The 20,388-nt window shown below is 39.2% G+C and overlaps 1 long non-coding RNA gene across 1 annotated transcript in view; it reads right to left on the bottom strand.

Moving 5' to 3' along the window:
- Window positions 1-15,388: 15,388 nt before the first annotated feature.
- Window positions 15,389-20,388, bottom strand: part of LOC105506489 — a 68,093-nt gene continuing 63,093 nt past the window's right edge. The window contains exons 2-3 of the long non-coding RNA XR_001000931.1: window positions 17,282-17,405; window positions 15,389-15,663 (exon numbers count right to left, since the gene is read on the bottom strand). This is a non-coding gene — a long non-coding RNA (uncharacterized LOC105506489). The remainder of the gene's footprint in view (window positions 15,664-17,281; window positions 17,406-20,388) is intronic.

Raw genomic sequence — 20,388 nt, 5'->3', positions numbered from 1 at the left:
TACCACGTCTGGCTAGTTTTTTTAGTTTCATTTCTATAGAGATGGAATCTTGCTATGTTGCCCAGGCTGGTCTTGAACTCCCAGCCTCAAGTGATTCTGCTGCCTTGGCCTCTCAGAACCCTGGGACTACAGGTGTGAGCCACTGCACCTGGCCCCATTTTCTTTTTCCCAAATTATTTATTTTATTTAACAATGAGCACTTCTCTATATAATTAAACACATATATATTCTATATGTTTATTATATATTTCTTTAAAGGAAGAGAAAAAATAAATCTACTAACACACAAGCGTATTATTAGCAGATGGGTTTTCAGGAATATGATAACGGCTACCACTTATTGGATTTCTATTTTATGTCAAATGTGACTTTCACAAAAATTATGAAAGGTACAAATTGAGAAGTTAGGCAATATATCCAAGTCTAAATAACAAAGGAGTGGGTCAGTTAGCATTTTGAATTCAGGCACCACTGAATTTACCAATCCATGCTATTACATAACACAAGGGCTCTTACCTTGAGTCACTGGAACAGATAACCGTGATTGGGTTTCAGGAGGCCTGTGAACCTGATGAAATTATAAGCAAAATTTCATTTGTAGCTGAATTTTTTGAAGTAAGAGTCTACAACTTTTATCATAAAGTCCATCTATGCAGTGCAAAAAGATTAAGGACTTCTGATTTTCAGGTAGCAAGGGTTTGTAGATCATTAGTCCCATTTTTGTGATGCTAGAACTTCCCAGCCATAGAAGACAATATGTTGTCCCCACTTCCCACTCTCTTCCCTTACCTCCCCCAGCCTCTTGTCTTTAGGAGCTTTGGGAGCTTGCTTTGAGAATGAACAGGCATCTTCTTTGTGAGTCTCATAACCTGTACAGGCCACCAGCTTTATGTGTATATAGCAGAGTACAAGCTTGTCTTACTGCAAGCTTGGCTTATGCACACTGAACTGCAATCAGTCATCCCAAAGGGATGACTTTGGGATGACTGATTGCAGTTCAGTGCTTTGGGATGACTGATTGCAGTTCAGTGTACATCTATATGACAAGGGACTTGACCTAATTGGAGACACAAAACAGGGTCAACATCTTGCATTTCCTTTTTCACCTTTGCTCTAATACCAACTATCTGGCTATCCACTGGGGACTACAATTTAATTCTAACACTAACCACCTGTAGTTAATGCAGACCCCACAGGCTGAAGAGCACAATTCTCAATAAGACTATCACCAATTCAGATGCCAGCCATATTTTTGAGATCGCCAGCATTTCTGAATTATTGGTTACAAATTCCAGGGTTTCTAAGACTCCTTTGGGTTTGATAATTTGCTAGAATAACTCATAAAACTTAGGAAAGTGCTGGAATTATTATTAAATTTTTATTATTATAAAAGATGCAAATCACGAACAGCTTAATAAATAGACATGTAGGGTGAAGTCTAGGAGGGTCCCAAATGCAGAGCCCTGTACCTTCTTATGAAATCAGGGTCTGCCACCCTCTTGTCACATCAACGTATTCACACCATCAGGAAGCTCCACTTGAGCTTCAGTGTCCAGAGCTTTTATTGGGTTTTATTGCATAGGAATGACTGCTTAAGCCACTGGACATGTAATTGAACTTTATCTCCAGTTCCTCCCCTCTCCCTGGAGATTGGCCTGACTCAAAGCCCAACCTTCTAATCACACGGTTGTCCTTTCTGTTGACCAGACTGCTTCCTGAAGCTATCATTGGGCCCGCTGTGAATCACCTCATTACCCTACACTCAGGTGTGATCCAAGATGTTCATAAAAAACAAAGACACATTTAACACTTAGGAAATCCCAAAGATTTTAAATGCTCCACACCAAGAACCCAAGATAAAGACCACACAAGTTCTTTATGATACAACAATCTTAACAATCTCACTCTTTCAATATTGCCTTTCCACTTCTTTGGCCTTCTTTCCTTAGTTTCCTCTTATTTCTTCCTTTTCTTCCAATTTTAACTGATTATCTGACTTCATCCTGTTACCCACATTTTGAACTGAAAATGGTGCTCCCCCTTTGTTTCATGAAGGAGAAACTTGTAAGAAGACACACACGTTCATTAGCAGTTATACAACACACCAACAATGAAGGTCATCTGTATGGCAGGTTACGTAAGCAAATCCTCCGCTAACTTGAAGCAGGAGCAATGAACAATAAAACATGTGAATGATACACGTGATACAAGAGAAAAAAATATACGACTTATTAAAATTGTTCTGTATGGTTGAAAATAGTGTTTCTTAAATTTTAGGACACAGGGAGATCACCTGAAGGTAAAATGCAGATTCTTGTTCAGCAGCTCAGATATGGGGCCCAAAAGCCTGCACAGGACCTACATGATGTGCGGAGTCCAGTGCAAAGTGAATATTCAGGACCCCTCATTCTAAATTAAGAATTTCAAGATGGCAAGAACAACATATTAAACCAATCCCAGAGCCCTTCTGAGTATAAGGCCCTGCGTAAGTGCATGAGTCACATGTTGATAATTCCTGGAAGTGCATTTTCAGCAAGCACCCAAATGAAGTTGATGCTACTGATCCATAGATTCTAATTTGAGTAAAAAAGGTCTAAAAATGTTCTAAATTGCTCCCCACACACACATTTTGGATTATACTTTCTGTTCATTGACTTTTGATTTTCTTTAAAATAAGATATTTACTTGGAAGATTAGCCAAGAAATTTGGATGCTAGAACTATCTCAGAGACCAATATTTGTTTTAGTTTTTGTTGCGGGATATTCAGTAAAATTTGTTTAATTAATAAATAATATGGTACATGAATATATGAATTTGTTTTTAATTTCTCTCCTTTCTTCACTCCTCCTTCCCATCACTTCCTTTCCATCCTAAATTCTGTACTGATAATCACCTCCATGAAATTAACATTCTTCTCCTACCTTCAGTTCTACTTACATTCAATTTTTCCAGAACATTCAAGCTACTGTCAGACATTTTTGCCTATACACTTATAGTGACTGGGATTCTTCAGGTGGTCCATTCTGGTGCCAGAAATATATCAGTAATACGTCTGATTTCTATAAAGCAGAGGGTTTCACTGTTATGTATCTTTAATATTTTCAACCACTCTGTTATGGAAATAGCCCTAAAATATATCATATATATTCATTGCCTTTCAAACAGAGGACGAAGAGCGTAATCTAGATTCTGGGGTGCAGTTAATGTTTTATGGGATGCTGTAATACCCTATGATACTTAGAAGTATTGTGATTGATGAGGCTACTGACTCCTATACAAAATGGCCCAGGCCACTAGAACCTTGACTTCTTGATTTTATTTCTGTGTGTTTAAAAAAATTTCCCCAAATTGTTACCTCTAATGTCCTAGTGTTGTAAGCTTGTCTGCCTAAATCAGAATTTCAACTGCCAAACTTTGTATCTCTAATGTGGTTTTGGCCAAACTCACTGAGATAATTCTATGAAAATTAAGTCATTTATGTAGATTGACAATGGGTATAAGAAATTCACCTACGAATGAAGAACTAAAATGCAAGTTTTGGTAAATGGGATCTGTGACACAATTTTGGATTATCAGGAAACTAATTTTTCTTTTACTTCTGTACTCTTGATGCAACTATTATCAGTGATCCAGCTAATTATAGACTTTTCATGAGTTTGCCTATAATAAAGTTGGAACTTGGGTTCCAACTGATCATTAAGTCTCTATGTATGTTTTTGAGCGAACTAGTATGCAATTTCCAAGTTCTTAAGATTTTGGATGGCAGGGAGGTGCGGGAAGGATATGAAATAGCTTTAGTCTCTGTCCTTAAGCATTTCTAAGTTCATGTGTAATAATAAATCACTTTGATACTCAAATGTCCAGAGATTGGTCATACAGCATACAGATAATTTGGTACCATTTCATCTTCACTGTATTTTTTCCGTTGCCCAATAACTCGTCTCTTTTCATTGCTTAGAGTGAAGATGCTGCTGTATTAACACTAATTTCTGAGCTTCTAGCTGGTTTTTATGACAACTCTCAAATAGGTTGAACTTGGTTGACAACTATGGGACAAATGATGAAGGGGAGAAAGCTAGGCAGCAATGCTGATGCTTTTGCTACCACGTCTTCAGATCTTGCAGTGAATGCTCTAACTGACAAGATTCTGAGGGGTGGGGACACAACCTGGAGGCATAGTTAAAAATCTTGAAGGAACAGTCACTCCTACAAGGCAGATGTGCCTCTTTTTTTTCTTATTTATGCAGGAATTTAAGTTTAGTAAAGAGAATATATAATACACACACATACACCCCACCCACACATGTATACATACACACAAAAATATACACACACCACATTAAGGAGAAACTGGAAAAATAAATGAAAAAGGAATTCCTAAGGGGAGTAATGGGTAGAGAGATGAGATGCCCACAGTAGTAAAATAAAAACACAGCACAGATTCCTGTTTCTTACAAACTTATGTCCCCATCAGGATTACTGAAGCAGCTAGTGTTCATTTTGGCATTTTCAACTAGAATACAAAAAATTTCAGGGAACAGTAAAACTCTCCAGATTTCTTTAGAAGGAAAAATCATTACACATGAAACAACAAAGCACTTTTAGGGGCTAAGGCTGGAGAAGGGGCTGAGGGATGGGACTGAGCAGGGGGAATTTTGGTGTGGAAGTCATTTTCTCTACCAACGACTCCAAAACCCAGAAATGTAAACGCAAAGAGATCTCCTAGTACAAATATGTTGTCTATTGTCCGTGTGAAGACTAAAAACTCCTGAAGTTACCCAAGAAGATAAGGACACTTCATACAACTACATTCACATCAGATGCATCCCAGTAGCGCCAGTTCTCTGTATAATTCTTAGTTTCTTACCAGAAACACTATTGCTTTCCAAATCCCTCTGTTTTCTTTCTTCTTGACCTCGGACGCCTCTGGGCACGTGCCCCCAGGAAGAGAAAAATGGCTTGAGCACAGGCATAAAATGGTGCACAAATCTGCCATAAGTTCGTCCTAAGTCAACTGAAAGCAGCAGAAGAAATGGCTTGCAAAACAAAAACAAACAAACAAAAACAAAACAAAACAACAACAACAAAAAACTAGAAACCAGCAAGATTTTGGTTTTTTTCATCCATGTAGCTTTGGAGCCACCAGATGGCGGTGTTGCAGACCAGCTCTTAGAGCCTCCGGGTGCAGTGGAAATGAGAGAATAGAAAGAAGTGTCAATATTAAAGCGATGCCTGAAATATGTTGGTGTTTGCGTCGCTACCGAAACGTTGAATGCATTGTGAAGAAGGACAGCGACTTAAAGGTGGGGATGACTTTTCTTCCAAAGTTTATTCTGAAACAGCAGGAAGCTACCAGGCAGTTTCATGGGATTAGATTAATTTAACCTTAACAGCCAGATCACTGTGAAAGGAAAGATGTTCTCAGAGAGCCAAAGTTTACATGATGTCTCCAGAGCAAGAGACGAAACCCAATGAAACCAGTAAACGCCGTCAAAACAAGCACTCCAGGGCTTCCATCACCACTTTCCTCCATTTCTTTCTTTCCACTGACTGGGTCCCCAAGCCACCTCTCCCTGCAGCCTGTCACCCATGCTGGCAACACACGCACACACTCACATTTTAAAACGCAAATGTCACAGAATTGCCAACAACCACACTTCCCAGCCAAAGAGAGCGTTCATTGATTTCCTGTTTTGTAAATTGATACAGATAATTTCTGTGACTTAAGAGGTTCATTAACTCACTAATTTGAAATAATCTGAACATAAGCCGAGTTAAAGTTTTCTCTTGTCCTGTGTCCAGACTCATTTAACTCAATTTTTTAGAGCACAGTGCTAAGGAAACCAAAGCTCAGTGTTCAATATCCACTTGGTTTTACTCTGTCCCACTGGCATGCCTCATGCTCACAACCCTGGCTATCTATCTAGGACTAAGGTCAGAAAAGGAACTTAAGGGTCAGAAATGAAAAACAGAGTATGGGTGGAGAAATACAAAGAACTACTGGAGAAAAAAATGTCCCAAACCATTCTTTGGTTTTGGTTTGAGGTAAAATGGGTAAACAGAATTCACATTGTCTCTCTTGTGGAATGTAGTCGTAAAACCTGTGCAGAATGGATGGAGCATCTCTTTGAGGACTCTAGCGGTAAAAACAGCTGGAGGGTTGGGAAAGAAGATACAAATTTAAAGTACCAAGAAACTGGCGGAGAATTTCACATTGTTCCTCCCCTCCCTCTGAAACTAGTAGGCCTCACAAAACCTAAAAAGTTAGCACCAGGTGGCCCTAGATAGGGTCCCACCCTGCCTAGATAGGGTCCCACCCTGCCTCGATAGTGTTCCACCCTGATAGGGTCCCACCCCTGCCAATTCCGGGAAACAACCTCATGAGGTCCCACCCTGCCAATTCCAGGGGTCTCACCCTGCCTCAAAGTTCCCGGAATTATCAACTCCAGGAAAGAACCTCATAAGGTCCTGCTCTAACCAATTAAACCAAGACCCCTTGCTCAGGCTATAGCTAGACCCAATCATTTTACGCCTTAAGCTTTGTTTGAATTTCGCGCCATAAGCTGTGTTTGAACTTGTGTTAGCATATATAAACAGCCTGTAACAAGCAGTCGGGGTCCCAGGACCAACTTAGAGCTTGGGACCCTAGCGCGCTAGTAATAAATAACTCTCTGCTGTGAACTTCGTGTCGGTGATCCTTCGCGACGACCCCTGCCCAGGAGGGAATCGAGAGTTTGGTTCCAACACCTCTCAGTGTAGACACACAGTAGCATAAAACCAGGAAGTGGTTATTAACCTTGGACAGATAACACTTTAGGAGAGCCTGGAAAAAAATAAAACTACCCCTACTCACAGATGACATAATTCTCTATGTAGAAAAGTCCTAAGAAAACAACAAAAGAGCCCCTGGGATGAATAAATGAGTTTAGCAAAGTCAACATACAAAAGTAAACTGTCTTTCTATATAATGGCAATGAAATTTCAGAATTCAAAGACCAGTCTTCAATAGTTTTAAAAAACACAAAATACTTCCTTATAAAGGTAACATAGCTTACACTGTATCTCCAAGTTGAACATTATAAAATTTTGATAAAACAAATAAAAGGACAAACTAATGGAGAGATATATAGTGCTGGAATAGAAGACTCAATAAGATAAAGATGTTAACTCTCAAATTAACAGGTAACACAATTTCAACAGTAAAAACAACCCATTTTAAAAACAGACCAAAAAAAAAAAAAAAACTTCAACAGACCCTTTACTTAAAAGAGGACATGTGTGGTTAAAAAATAAATGAAGAAACACAGGAAAAGATTATCAGTATCACTAGCCATTAGGAAAATGCAAATTAAAACCATGTGAGACACCTCTCTAGGCCTATTAGAATGGCTAAAATAAAGCATCCTGATAATGTTAAGTGCTAGTGAGGACACAGAGCACATGTAGCTAGTGAGAACACATACAGCTTGTCAGACTTTATAAAGCTAAACAAGTATTGACCATATGACCCAGAAATTCTATTCCTGGGTATTTTATCTTAGAGATATAATAACTTACATTCATACAAACACCAGTACATCAAACGTTCATAGCAGCTCTATTCATAGTTGCCAAATCTGGAAGCAATTCAAGTGTCTTCTAATGAGTGAATAGATAAGCAAACAGTGACACATCCATACAATGTGATACCCTTCAGCAATGGAAAGAACCAAACCATTGACACATGCAACTTTGATGAATCCCACAGGCATTATACGATCTGAAAGAAGCTAGTCTCAAAAGTTTATACAGGGCATAATTCCACATATATGATATTCTCAGGAAGACAAACCTGTAGTGATAGAGGATATATCAGTGTTTGCCAAGAATTAGGGGTCTGGAGAGGCTTCAGAGTAATAGCACAATGGAGTCTTCTGGGGGAGATGTAACTGTTACGCATTCTGTTACAGATTTACATCAATCTATAAATATGGTAACATTCATAGAACAATATACCCCCAAAAGATTCAATTTGATTTATGCTAATTTAAATATTTAAAAATTTAAATACAATTCCTGCTGACAAGAGATCAAATGACATCAACTTGATGTGTCTGAAGGGAAGCACATTTTATTCTGTGGGGGAAAAGTTCAAAGAAAATGAACTGTGCACACTCTTACGGGACAGATACCTTACATTATTTCATGGAATTATTATAACTCTCCAATTGGTTGGGTTTTATTATTCTCGGGTTAAAGATGAGAAATGGGCATTTAGAACAGCTAAGTAAAATGCTCAAGATTAAAGAACTAATGAATGGAGGAATAAAAATTTGAAAAGTCATTTGTCTGCTTTCAAAGACTATGCCCACCTGCTATGCCACACCTTCCCAAACACTCAAAGGAGATATGTTAACACTACTTAAGAAAATACACTTTCTGATCACTTTTAAAACTGTATTTAAACCATAAAACACATACATTTATTAAACCAGCCCTTTTTTTTTTTTTTTTTTGAGAAGGAGTCTCACCCTGTCTCCTAGACTGGAGTGCAGTGGTGCAATCTCGCTCACTGCAACCTCCGCCTCCTGGGTTCAAGTGATTCTCCTGCCTCAGGCTCCCAAGTAGCTGGGACTACAGGCAAGCACCACCATGCCTGGCTACTGTTTTGTATTTTTAGTAGAGACTGTGTTTCACCATGTTAGCCAGAATGAGAGATAGCTCTTAATAACAATCAATTAGTTCTTCTGTATAGTTTCAGAGTCCTGCTCAAAATCCTAGAATTCAGATCTCTAATTCTAATTTACTCTACCTTTGCTTGTTACACATGGATAAGGTTTTTACTTTATGACATACCTTTCAGAGATGAAAGGATCCATTTCAGAGGTTGTTCTGTCTCAAAGCAGAAGTCTTACTCAGGCCCTAATTAAACATGGCATTGCTATTTAAACCTTGTGATTTAAGAACAAGATGTAACAGTGGTTCAGCCCTTTGAAGTAAAACACTGCTCCACGTGCAGTTAGTAGAGTGCTGGTGATCCATGCCTGTGTGTAGAACCCATGACACAGCTCAGTTAGGACTGTCCTAATTCTCTCCTCCACAGGGAAGGGTTGCCTTGTCACCCATCATGTATGCCCCTTTCCCCCAAAAAGGAACTGACCCCAAAGTCAGTAATTTTAACATCTTCTACAATGGACATGCTCATTTCTGCCACTCATCACACACACCAGGCCCTGGATGTGGTATCCCATGCCCAGAAGTGAAAGCATCTTAAAGAGAGAAGGCATCCAACTTCTTGCGAAGAAATCCCACAGACGCCATTACAGTTGTCAAAGGCTGAGCCCAGTTCTACGTCACCTGCCAGCTGGAAAGAGTATCGACAAGTGCTGAGCATCTTGGTGCTGTTCTAACGTAGGAATCTAGGTGAGGGGATTTGGTAAAACATGCAAATTGTTTCCGACTTACAATCCAAGTAGAGAAAAGTACCAAGGTTGCAATTGGTGATTAACTTCCTAGTAAAACTAAGCATATATGTAATTTCCTTTTCTTGTATTTAAATATGTGTGAACAAAGGAGACTCTACCACAGGTGACCTGTGTGAACTCCAAGTCTAGATCTTAAGCTAAGCAGTTCATTCTCTGCCCTTCCCGGGGAGACACAAGGAAGGGAGGAGAAGAGATCTTTGCATACCGTATCTGTTTCTTCTATACCTGTGCTGACACGAGGGCTGGCAACTCTTGCCCGAACTACGTTAATAGTATTGAGAGACAAGACCAGCTGGATTTCCTAGGCCAACTAAGAATCGCTAAGCCTAGCTGGGAAGACGACCGCATCCACCTTTAAACACAGGGCTTGCCACTTAGCTCACACCCGACCAGTCAGAGAGCTCACTAAAATGCTGACTAGGCAAAAACGGGAGGTAAAGAAATAGCCAATCATCTAATGCCTGAGAGCACAGCAGGAGGGACAATGATTGGGATATAAATCCAGGCATTCGAGCCAGCAGGCTACCCTCTTTGGGTCCCCTCCCTTTGTATGGGAGCTTTGTTTTCACTTTATTTCACTTTATTAAATCTTGCAACCACACTCTTTTGGTCCATGTTTGTTATAGCTGGAGCTGAGCTTTCGTTGGCCGTCCACCACTGCTGTTTGCCACCCTCGCAGACCCGCCACTGACTTCCATCCCTCTGGATCCAGCAGGGTGTCCGCTGTGCTCCTGATCCAGTGAGGCACCCATTGCCACTCAAGATCAGGCTAACGGCTCGCCGTTGATCCTGACCGGCTAAGTGCCTGGGCTCGTCCTAATCGAGCTGAACACTAGTCACTGGGTTCCACGGTTCTCTTCCATGACCCACGGCTTCTAATAGAGCTATAACACTCACCACATGGCCCAAGATTCCATTCCTTGGAATCTGTGAGGCCAAGAACCCTGGGTCAGAGAACACGAGGCTTGCCACCATCTTGGAAGTGGCCTGCCACCATTTTGGAAGCGGCTGGCCACCATCTTGGGAGCTCTGGGAGCAAGGACCCGTGGTAACAGTATTATAAGCTCCTTCTTCCTATTTTCAACTTTCCTCACAACCAAAATGCCAGAGATACATGTCTAAAACTCAAATGCATTTATGTGACTGTACTACTTAAAATTTGGCAATGGATTATATAAAGGCCAGACTATTTGATAGGACATTCGAGTCTATTCAAAATCAAACCTCCACCTACCTTTCCAATACCATCCTCTGCTATTCTTCTCTGTATACCTTATGATTTAACAAACCTATTTGTTATTCTCTGGACACACTTCCACTGTGTCCCATCTTTGCTTATGGTAGTCCTTCTACTTACAAGGATGTTTCTTCATTCTGCCAACTGGTGAAAGACTACTTGATTGGCAAAGCTTAACTCAAATATTACTACCTCGAAGGAGACTTTCCTATTACCTACCCCTTGAAAAACTCAGTAACACAGATATGTAACGTATTGTCACAATCTGCAGCTATTACAGGTGCTCACTTAGTTTTGCTCTTCCTCAGACTTTCTCTTATTCTCTCATGGTGTTTGTTCATATTCATCCATAGCTCTCATCTCATGGCCCTTCTACATTGTCTGTTCCCCTTGCTACAATAAGATCTTTCTGAGGGCAGAAGCCAAGCATTATACATTTTTGTGTGAGCCTAGCCTCCGTTTATTGTTGAGCCTGGTATATGGTAAGTGCTCAATAAATATTGAAGGTAGAAAAAGAAAAATAGTGTAGAAGGATGGAGGGAAAAAATGAGAAGGCAGATTGCTGCCCAGGAGTGAGTTGTTTTCCATTTGTCCAGAATGACTGTACCTGCAATTAGCAGAAGAGTAGAGATTCTACCCAAAAGCACAAAAGGCATTGGTGGTATCTCTAAATGACTCCTCATCTTTTTACTTTATCAGTGCCACGGAAGCAGGTAAAGAAAATCCTCATGGTTACGAGCAGTTCTGAGTACCAGCTGATCACCTCCTTGCCTCTGGCAGGAAACTAAGTGAAAATAAACCCAGGTCCCACCTACCCACTTCCTTCCATCATTTCCTGGTCTGGTCTTGAAGCTACTTGGGTGGATAAGAGGATAAGACACTTTGCCTGAAAAACTTTCACCATTTTCTCTTGCTTTTACCATGTACATAACACTAATAACTGTCAGTACTAATAATATTAATATTATTATAGTATTCATTGTGCACCCACTACATACACAGACACTGTGCTAGTTGTTTCTGCAATGATATTAGAGATCACAGAAACCCAGACACAGTATCTGTTTATGTGAATGGGGGGCCAGTTGCTTTTTTACTAGTGATCACATATACACAATTAACACTGAATTCAAGGTTCAAGAGGGGCAGTGTCATATGGGGAAGTGCAGTATGGCCAGAGAAGGCAGAAGAGTAGGCTCTGATTTGTGGTTCTTTTAACAAGAGCTAATAATGCCCCAGATCAGGCCCACAGCTTCCTAATCTATATAATAAGGAGTTTCATCTAGAGCAATGCCCCTCAAACTTTAATGCACTTAGGAGTCATTTGAGGATCTTATTAAAAAGGCAGGATGAGATTCAGAAGGTCTGGGGTGGGGATTCTACAATCCTAGCAAGCTCCTCTGTTACAGCAATGTTGCTGCTCCTCCAGTTACATTTTTAGGGGCAAGCATCTAGAAAAATTCATAAGGTAACATTTAGCTCTAAAATTCTATACTAAAGAAGAGACTGGAGGACATTTGAAGGTCTCTGGACTACAGTTTTATAGTTTCTCCCCAAAGCAAACGTTAGAAACATGTCTCTCCTTTAAGATCCCATGAGTCAATGGGTAGACATTGGAGAGCTCCACCCCCATCCAACCATCAAGAAAAGCCACTGAAAACTATAAATGCGAATGTAATAGAACTTGCACCAATTCCATTGATTTCTAATGACACATTCCCTGCAATGAAAATTTGCAACCCATTTCAAAAGTCTTATTTAATTCTAAAATCCTCCTTTTCCTCCCTGCCTCCCACCCACACAACCCAATTTCTTTGAAACATCCCTGTGAGGCAAACCTGAGCTCAGAGCAAGGGTGGGAGTGGGGGACTGTCAAGATGTGAATAGCTCAAACTCTTTTTTCCCCCTTCAAATATTGGCCTGTTTTAACACTTTATAGACTACAGCTCATTAAGAAAGAAAGAAGAAATCCTGAGCTCTACCCCTCTTCCAATTCCCAAAGCAGTGACTTTCTGAAAAGCTAAGATGCCAGTTGCATGATAATACCCACTTTACAAGGAGGTAGGCACCTGAGTAAAAAAATAACAACAACAACAAAACTGGATTAAAGGATATTCCTGAATCCTAAAACCAGTCATGCTAAAATATTATACATCTTCAGAATTAATTAGAAACCAGTTAATCTCTAATCTAGGAAAATAATATAGCATATCTTGCTTTAATATGTTTGAGCTTTGACTGACATTTCATTTGTTCAGGAGGATTTTTTTTGCTCTTTCCTGTCAAGAGACGTTGGCAAAGCTGTGTATAATCAACTTTTTCATTCCATCTGGCAAGGACTATTAGGTGTTAAGACAGGAGACGTACAGCGCCTCTGTCATGGATTTGGATATACAGCGTAGGGATATATAGCAGTAACAGGAAGTTTTAATGAGACACCTCAGCCTCCAAATGTGACCTGTTTGAATAGTATTCAAACTATGCCTAACTTCTCCAGTGCTCTCTGCTGGCATTTGCAAAGCAAAGGAATTAAGCAACGGCAAATTGTCTTCCTGAGTCTGCAAACGTCATTCCCAGGTGTGGTGCCTCCATTTCCTTCTCTGGAAAATGGTGATGGAAAGGACCCACCTTATTTAATCAGTGTTTATAATACTTAATTAGCCCCTGAGGCCAAAGCAACTAGCTTTAGCTAAGAATGGAAAGTCCTCTACCTTCCCTACTTCTGGGACAGAGAGATTCAGCTGCTCCAATGTAGCTGACAATAGCAAAGTGACTTTCACTCCCATCCAGCCTGGGTGGATGGAAAATACGGAGTTAGGAAGGGAGTTAAAATGAGCTACAGTTCCACTGGGCTCCCAGGAGAGTGTAAAACAAAAAATGGGCCAAACAAGATAGTGTATATTTTTAACTCATAAATAGGCCAGCACAAGTTTATTTAGTCTTTAGAAAGTGCTCTGGAACAAATTCGGCCACTAATAGCCTCCTTTGCCTGCCCATACCTATATTTCTTAATGAATTTTATTTTACTGTATAAAAAATATAGTAAGAGGTTTTGTTAGCAATGACTCTACAATTCAAAAGGAAATAAACAATTTAAGTAATTACTCTGATTGCTTAAATTATGATCGCTGTTTAACTCTAATTACATGACTATTTCAAGAAACGTTTTCTGTACTTTCCCTCTCTTCCCAGTAAAAATTATCTGGGTAGATATTGCTATTCTCCTAATCACTTTCTTGTATAGATAAATTAAATACTCAGCTTTCTTCTCTGGAAATCAAGCATTAAGTCTCTCTGGCATTTAGGTTCTAGGCAGAGTTAAGTTGTAAGTTACAGCCCCTGCCTTTTGAAATTTACAAATCAAAAATTCGCTTATTTTTTTTTCAAGATGCATTTATTGAGCCTCAATTATTGACCAGGCATTGTACTATAAATAAAACACACAAGGGTGACTAAAAGCAAATAGCACCTTCCTCACAGATGTTATAGTGTAGTGGAAAAGTCAAATACTCACACAAATAAGTGACTGGACGTGGGGTGTCGGGAGAGAACAAAGACGACTAAGATGGCGTACTTCCGGGTTCTTCATCGCCAACTTTCCCGCGCCCAGGACACGCACAGGTCAACTGCGCAGGCGCAGCATGACGTCCCACCGAGGAAACCGAAACTTACCTGGCCGCGCCCACCGCACGGCCCTCGACCCGCCCATATCCCGCCTACCGCCCGCGCACTCTCAGGCCCAAGACATAAAAGCCGCTCTCGGCAGGCGCGCGGCACGAACTTCAAGGGCTCCTCCTCATATGCGGTCCAAGGAACCTCGCCGGAGAACGCCAGAGACCGGTAAGCCTCGCCTCCTCTTTCTTTACATTGGCTACGTACTAAAGTTTCCTTTTTATCTTGCTTACTTGCCTTTTTCTCTGGCGCCGGCTCTGGTGGTCACATAAAGCAAATCAATAAATCCTAATTAACAACTATACCAAATACCAGTTCTATGAAAGATTAAGATTAGGGTACTTAATTCATGCTAAAAAAATAACATTTGAACTGAAAAACTGAAGGATAGGAAAGAGGCAACCAGCTGAAGGGTGTAGAGGAACAGTATATGCAAAGGCCCTGCTGAAGAAGAGAATATAATGTATTACAAGAATCAGAAAAATACTAGAATACAGCTGCCTGTAAAACTAACTGTACAAATGAATGCTATGGAACATTAGAGAAGAAACATTAGGAAAGGTGGTCATGGAACACTTCCTCAAGAAAATGGAACTCAGAGATAGACTTTAAAGAAAGTGAAGATTTTAGGAAGGAAAGTCCTAGGTACTTAGTATTTTTGACAACTACCACAGCAGAAAACAAAGGTATCAAAGGACATAAAACTTTTTTTTTTTTTTTTCTTTGAGACGGAGTCTCGCTCTGTCGCCCAGGCTGGAGTGCAGTGGCCGGATCTCAGCTCACTGCAAGCTCCGCCCCTCGGGTTCCCGCCATTCTGCCTCAGCCTCCGGAGTAGCTGGGACTACAGGCAGCCGCCATCTCGCCTGGCTAATTTTTTTTTTCATTTTTAGTAGAGACGAGGTTTCACCAGGTTAGCCAGGATGGTCTCGATCTCCTGACCTCGTGATCTGCCTGTCTCGGCCTCCCAAAGTGCTGGGATTACAGGCATGAGCCACTGCGCCCGGCCAAAACATCTTATTTTCTTGTTATGCCTTTAATTTTTGTATTTATGAGCTTGTTCATTTGAAAATGAAAGATACATATTGCCATGTTTTCAAATTGAATTTATACAGAGACAGGCCTACAATGAAAGAAAAACAGTATTTTTCAGATAAAAATTAATTCAAATGGATGTAACTTAAATGAAAAAATAAAACTATAAAACCTTAGGGAAAAAAAAAAAATAAGAGAAAATCTTCAGGATCCAGAGGTCAGCAAAGAGTTCTTAGTCACGACACCGAAAGTGTAATCTGTTAAAGGAAAAAATGATCATTTAAACCTCATCAAAATTAAAACTTTTGTTCTGCGATAACTCATGTGAAAAGTCTTAAAAGATAAGTGAGAAACAAAATATTTGTAAACCAAATATCCAACAAAGGAATAATACCTAGAATACATTTTTTAAAACTCTGAAAACTCTAAATTGAAAAATTAGAAAATTGGCGAAAGACAGGAATTCTAGATTTCAGCATGTCACTGAGAAGGATATAGAGATGACAAATAACACATGAAAAGATGTTCTACCTGTCGGCCATCAGGGAAATGTAAATTAAAACCAGAAAGAGATATCACTATACACCCATCAGAATGGCTAAAACAAAAATATGAAAACAGCACATGCTGAAAGGTTTGAAGAGAAATAGGATCATTCATACTTTGCTGATGTGAATATAAAATGGTACAACCACTAGAAAATATTTTGGCTGTTTCTTATGAAATTAAACATGCAATTACTATATGGCCCAGCAATTACTTTCTTGAACACTTATCCCAGAGAAATGAGAACATTTTCACACAAAAACCTATACATGACTGATCATATGAGCTTTATTCATAGTAACTAAAAACTAGAAATAGCCCAGATGACCTTCACTGGGAGAATGGTTAAATGAACTGTGGTATATATGCACCATGGAATATTGTTCCATGAAATTAGAAGTAACCAACTGTTGATACACACAACACAGATAAATATCTGGAGAATTACGTTGAGGGGAAAAAGCCAATATCCAAATGTTACATTGAATAATTCCATTGATATAACTTTTTGAAATAAAAATAAATTGAACATGGAAAATAGATGTGTGCTTGCCAGAGGTTAGAGATCGGGATGGGAGGCAGGTGGGTGGTTATAAAAGAGCATTCTTGTGTTGATAGAGGAGTTTTGAATCTTTGCTGTTGTTATGGATTTCATGTTTATATCGTCCCCCCAAAATTAGTATGTTGAAACCCTTGTCTCCAATAAGAATGGTATTTGGAGGCAGGGCCTTTGGGAAGTAATTCAGTTTAGATGAGGTCTTGAAAGTGGAGTCCCCATGAAGGGATTAGTGCCCTTATAAGAGGAGACCAGAGCTCTTTCTCTCTCTACCATATAAAGATACAGCAAAAATATGGCCATCGGCCACCAGGAAGAGAGTCACAACCAGGAACCAAATCCATCAGCACTTTGATTTTGCACTTCCAGGATTCGGAACCATGAGAAATACATAATAGTTGTTTAAACTACCCAGCTCGTGGTCTTTGATATAGCAATCCAAGCTAACTAAAATGATTGTGGTGTTTGATACATGAACCTACAGCTGTTAAAATTATGTAGAACCAAATACACAGGTGCACACACACACACACACACATGAGTACAAGGAAAATGGGAAATCTGAAATAAGATCAATGGATTGTATCAGTGTCAATCAACAATCTGGTTGTGGCTGGGCATGGTGGCTCATGCCTATAATCCCAGCACTTTGGGAGGCTAAGGCTGATGGATCACTTGAGGTCAGGAGTTCAAGACCAGCCTGGCCAACACAACATGTTGAAACCCCATCTCTACTAAAAATATAGAAATTAGCCAAGTGTGGTGGTATGTACCTGGAATCCCAGCTACTCAGGAGGCTGAGAGGCAGGAGAACTGCTTGAACCCAGGTGGCAGAGGTTGCAATGAGCCGAGATCATGTCACTGCACTGCAGCCTGCGCAACAGAGTAAGACTCCATCTAAAAAAAAATATATATATATATACACATACACACACACATAAATATATATCTCCTGGTTGTTATACTATAGTATAATTTTGCAAGATGTTCTTATGGGAAAAAAATTAGGCAAGGGATCTCTCTGTATTATCTTTTACAACTATATGTGAATCTACAATTACATCAATGCAAATTTCAATTAAAAATAGAATTTAAAAACGTATAGCTTCTTCCTGGGAAGAAATTGGTCAGAAATTAACACAAGAACAAAACACGAGGATGTAACTTGCTTGCACTGCTCTCAGTGGCAGAGGGGGCTATCTAAACACCACAGCAATGCAATAAGGAACGTCAGGCACCCTGAATGATAGCGCTGTTGAGGTAGCAAAGCAAAGTGGCCTTCAGAACTTTCAAAGATACGAGAATTCTAGATTTCAACTTGAAAACAGAATTAATTTAAGTGCTAAAATATCAGATATAAAAATACTTTCAGAAAGCATAATTGTAGGGAAAATTTCCAGTCTTCCTTTTTTTTTTTTTTTGAGATGGAGTCTTGCTCTGTTGCCCAGTCTCAAGTGCAGTGGCGTGATCTTGGCTCACTGCAAGGTCCGCCTCCCGGGTTCACGCCATTCTCCTGCCTCAGCCTCCAGAGTACCTGGGACCACAGACGCCCGCCACTAAGCCCAGCTAATTTTTTGTATTTTTAGTAGAGACGGGGTTTCACCATTTTAGCCAGGATGGTCTCGATCTCCTGACCTTGTGATCTGCCCGCCTATGCCTCCCAAAGTGCTGGGATTACAGCTGTGAGCCTCCGAGCCTGGCCTAAAATCTTCTTGTATGAAACACTTATCTGAGTATCTGACATTTAGAGTCAGTCCTTTCATAAGATTTTCAGTCTGCATAGACATTGGCTATCTTTTTTTCCAAATTAAAAAAAAAAAGCTTTCATTTTTAAAAAGAAGGGAAAGAAAGAAAACAATTCTCTATCATTATAAAATGTTTCTATTTATCTCTAGAAAGTTTATTTCATTTAAAATATTCTGCCTTGTTAATAAATGGTTATACCAACTTTTGCTTGGTTAGTGTTGGATGTAATATATATATTTTTACATCTTTTATTTTCAGTCTTTGAGTGCTGTTACACGAGTTATGTTTCTTTTAGCAGTTGATGCTGTTGTTATTGTTTTTAATGTAGTATAACAGTTGTGGAACGGTATCAGTTTAGGTTGTTATACTTTTAATTAGGTATAACAGTCATTGTCTTCTAATTAGAGTAGTTATTTTACTTTCGATGTTAATGAAATATTTGGCCTTAAATATACCATTGTGCTTTTTTTATTTGTCTCACCTGTTCTGTTTTCTCTCTTACTTTGTAGATTATTTCCTTTTAAAATAAATCACTTAGATTAAATTTAGGTTTTTTTCTACATTAACTATTCTTTAGTATTTTATTTCCCTTTATTATTTTAATAGCTATACATTATTTCACTGCTCTTTCAGTGGTTATGCTAGAGACTACAACATGTGTCCTTGATATATCAAAAGCCTAATGTGAATTAATAATTTTACCTATTCTTGGCTAATGTTAGAACCTTAGAACATTTAACACTCTTCTAATGTCTGCCTATTTTCTATTGTTTTCATGTCTTTTTTATTACAAATGTGTGTGACTTCCTTAGACATTATCTTACTATTATCTAAAATACATATTTATTTAGATTCACTCTCATATAGACCATTATCACACTTTTCATTCCTTTCAGCATCATTGACTTCTCATCAGACACGAATATTGACAATTTTAAAGCATATTAGATACAGTGGAAGAGAGGATGAGTAAACTAGAAGACAGATCTGAAGAAAGTATCAAATTGAAACACACAAAAAAAGAAAGATAAGAGATATAAGGCTATGGTGGAAAAAAAGTCTAAAATATGTATTTGTAGTTCCAAAAGAAGGGAATTTAGTGAATGGGACAGTCTAAAAAACTTAGGTGAATCTATTCTGTTTTAAAATATACATTTATTGAGTTTAATTTGTTATTGATTATTCAGTCCTAGAACATCATTGTAATTCATTTTTGTATATATCAGTTCTTGCCTGAAATTTTTAATCTTATGTTTTACTTCTTTCAACATACTAAACATTTTCATTTTAAAGTTGATAATTTCATTAATTGATCCCTTGTATTTTTAAAATTGTCTGTTGTTTCTCTTGTTTTTTAATTGTGTTCTTACATTTCTGATTATATTTGACTGTATATTGAACATTGCATATAAAAATCATAGAGATATTTGCATTCTAAAATAATATTACCTTTCCTCAGAACATTTTCTTCTGATAAGTAACTAGGGAAATAACAATTCCAAACCCCTATAATCCAGCAAGAGATTTATTTGATTAAAAGCGAGGCATCAGTCCATGTAGAGGTTTATTTATTTAGAATTTACCCTTAATCCTAGCATATCATCCTTCCAAGCCTCAACCAAAAGCATAAGGGCTTTGCCAAAGCTCCTGTGTTTGCAGGTTGTGAACTCCAGTAGAGACGCTCATCAATTTATGATGGGATTACAACCCAATAAACCCACTCTAAATTTAAAATATTGCAAGTCGGCCGGGCGCGGTGGCTCAAACCTATAATCCCAGCACTTTGGGAGGCCGAGACGGGCGGATCACGAGGTCAGGAGATCGAGACCATCCTGGCTAACACGGTGAAACCCCGTCTCTACTAACAATACAAAAAACTAGCCGGGCAAGGTGGCGGGCGCCTGTAGTCCCAGCTACTCGGGAGGCTGAGGGAGGAGAATGGTGGGAACCCGGGAGGTGGAGCTTGCAGTGAGCTGAGATCCGGCCACTGCACTCCAGCCTGGGTGACAGAGCGAGACTCCGTCTCAAAATAAAATAAAATAAAATAAAATAGAATAGAATATTGCAAGTCAAAAATGCATTTAATACCACTTCACTCATCAAACATCACAGCACAGTCCTGCCTAACTTACAG

Source organism: Colobus angolensis, unplaced genomic scaffold, assembly GCF_000951035.1.
Source record: "Colobus angolensis palliatus isolate OR3802 unplaced genomic scaffold, Cang.pa_1.0 Scaffold137, whole genome shotgun sequence".
Classification (NCBI taxonomy): Eukaryota; Metazoa; Chordata; class Mammalia; order Primates; family Cercopithecidae; genus Colobus; species Colobus angolensis.
Note: the sequence above shows the minus strand (reverse complement) of the source record. Positions and strands in the feature narration are given on the sequence as shown.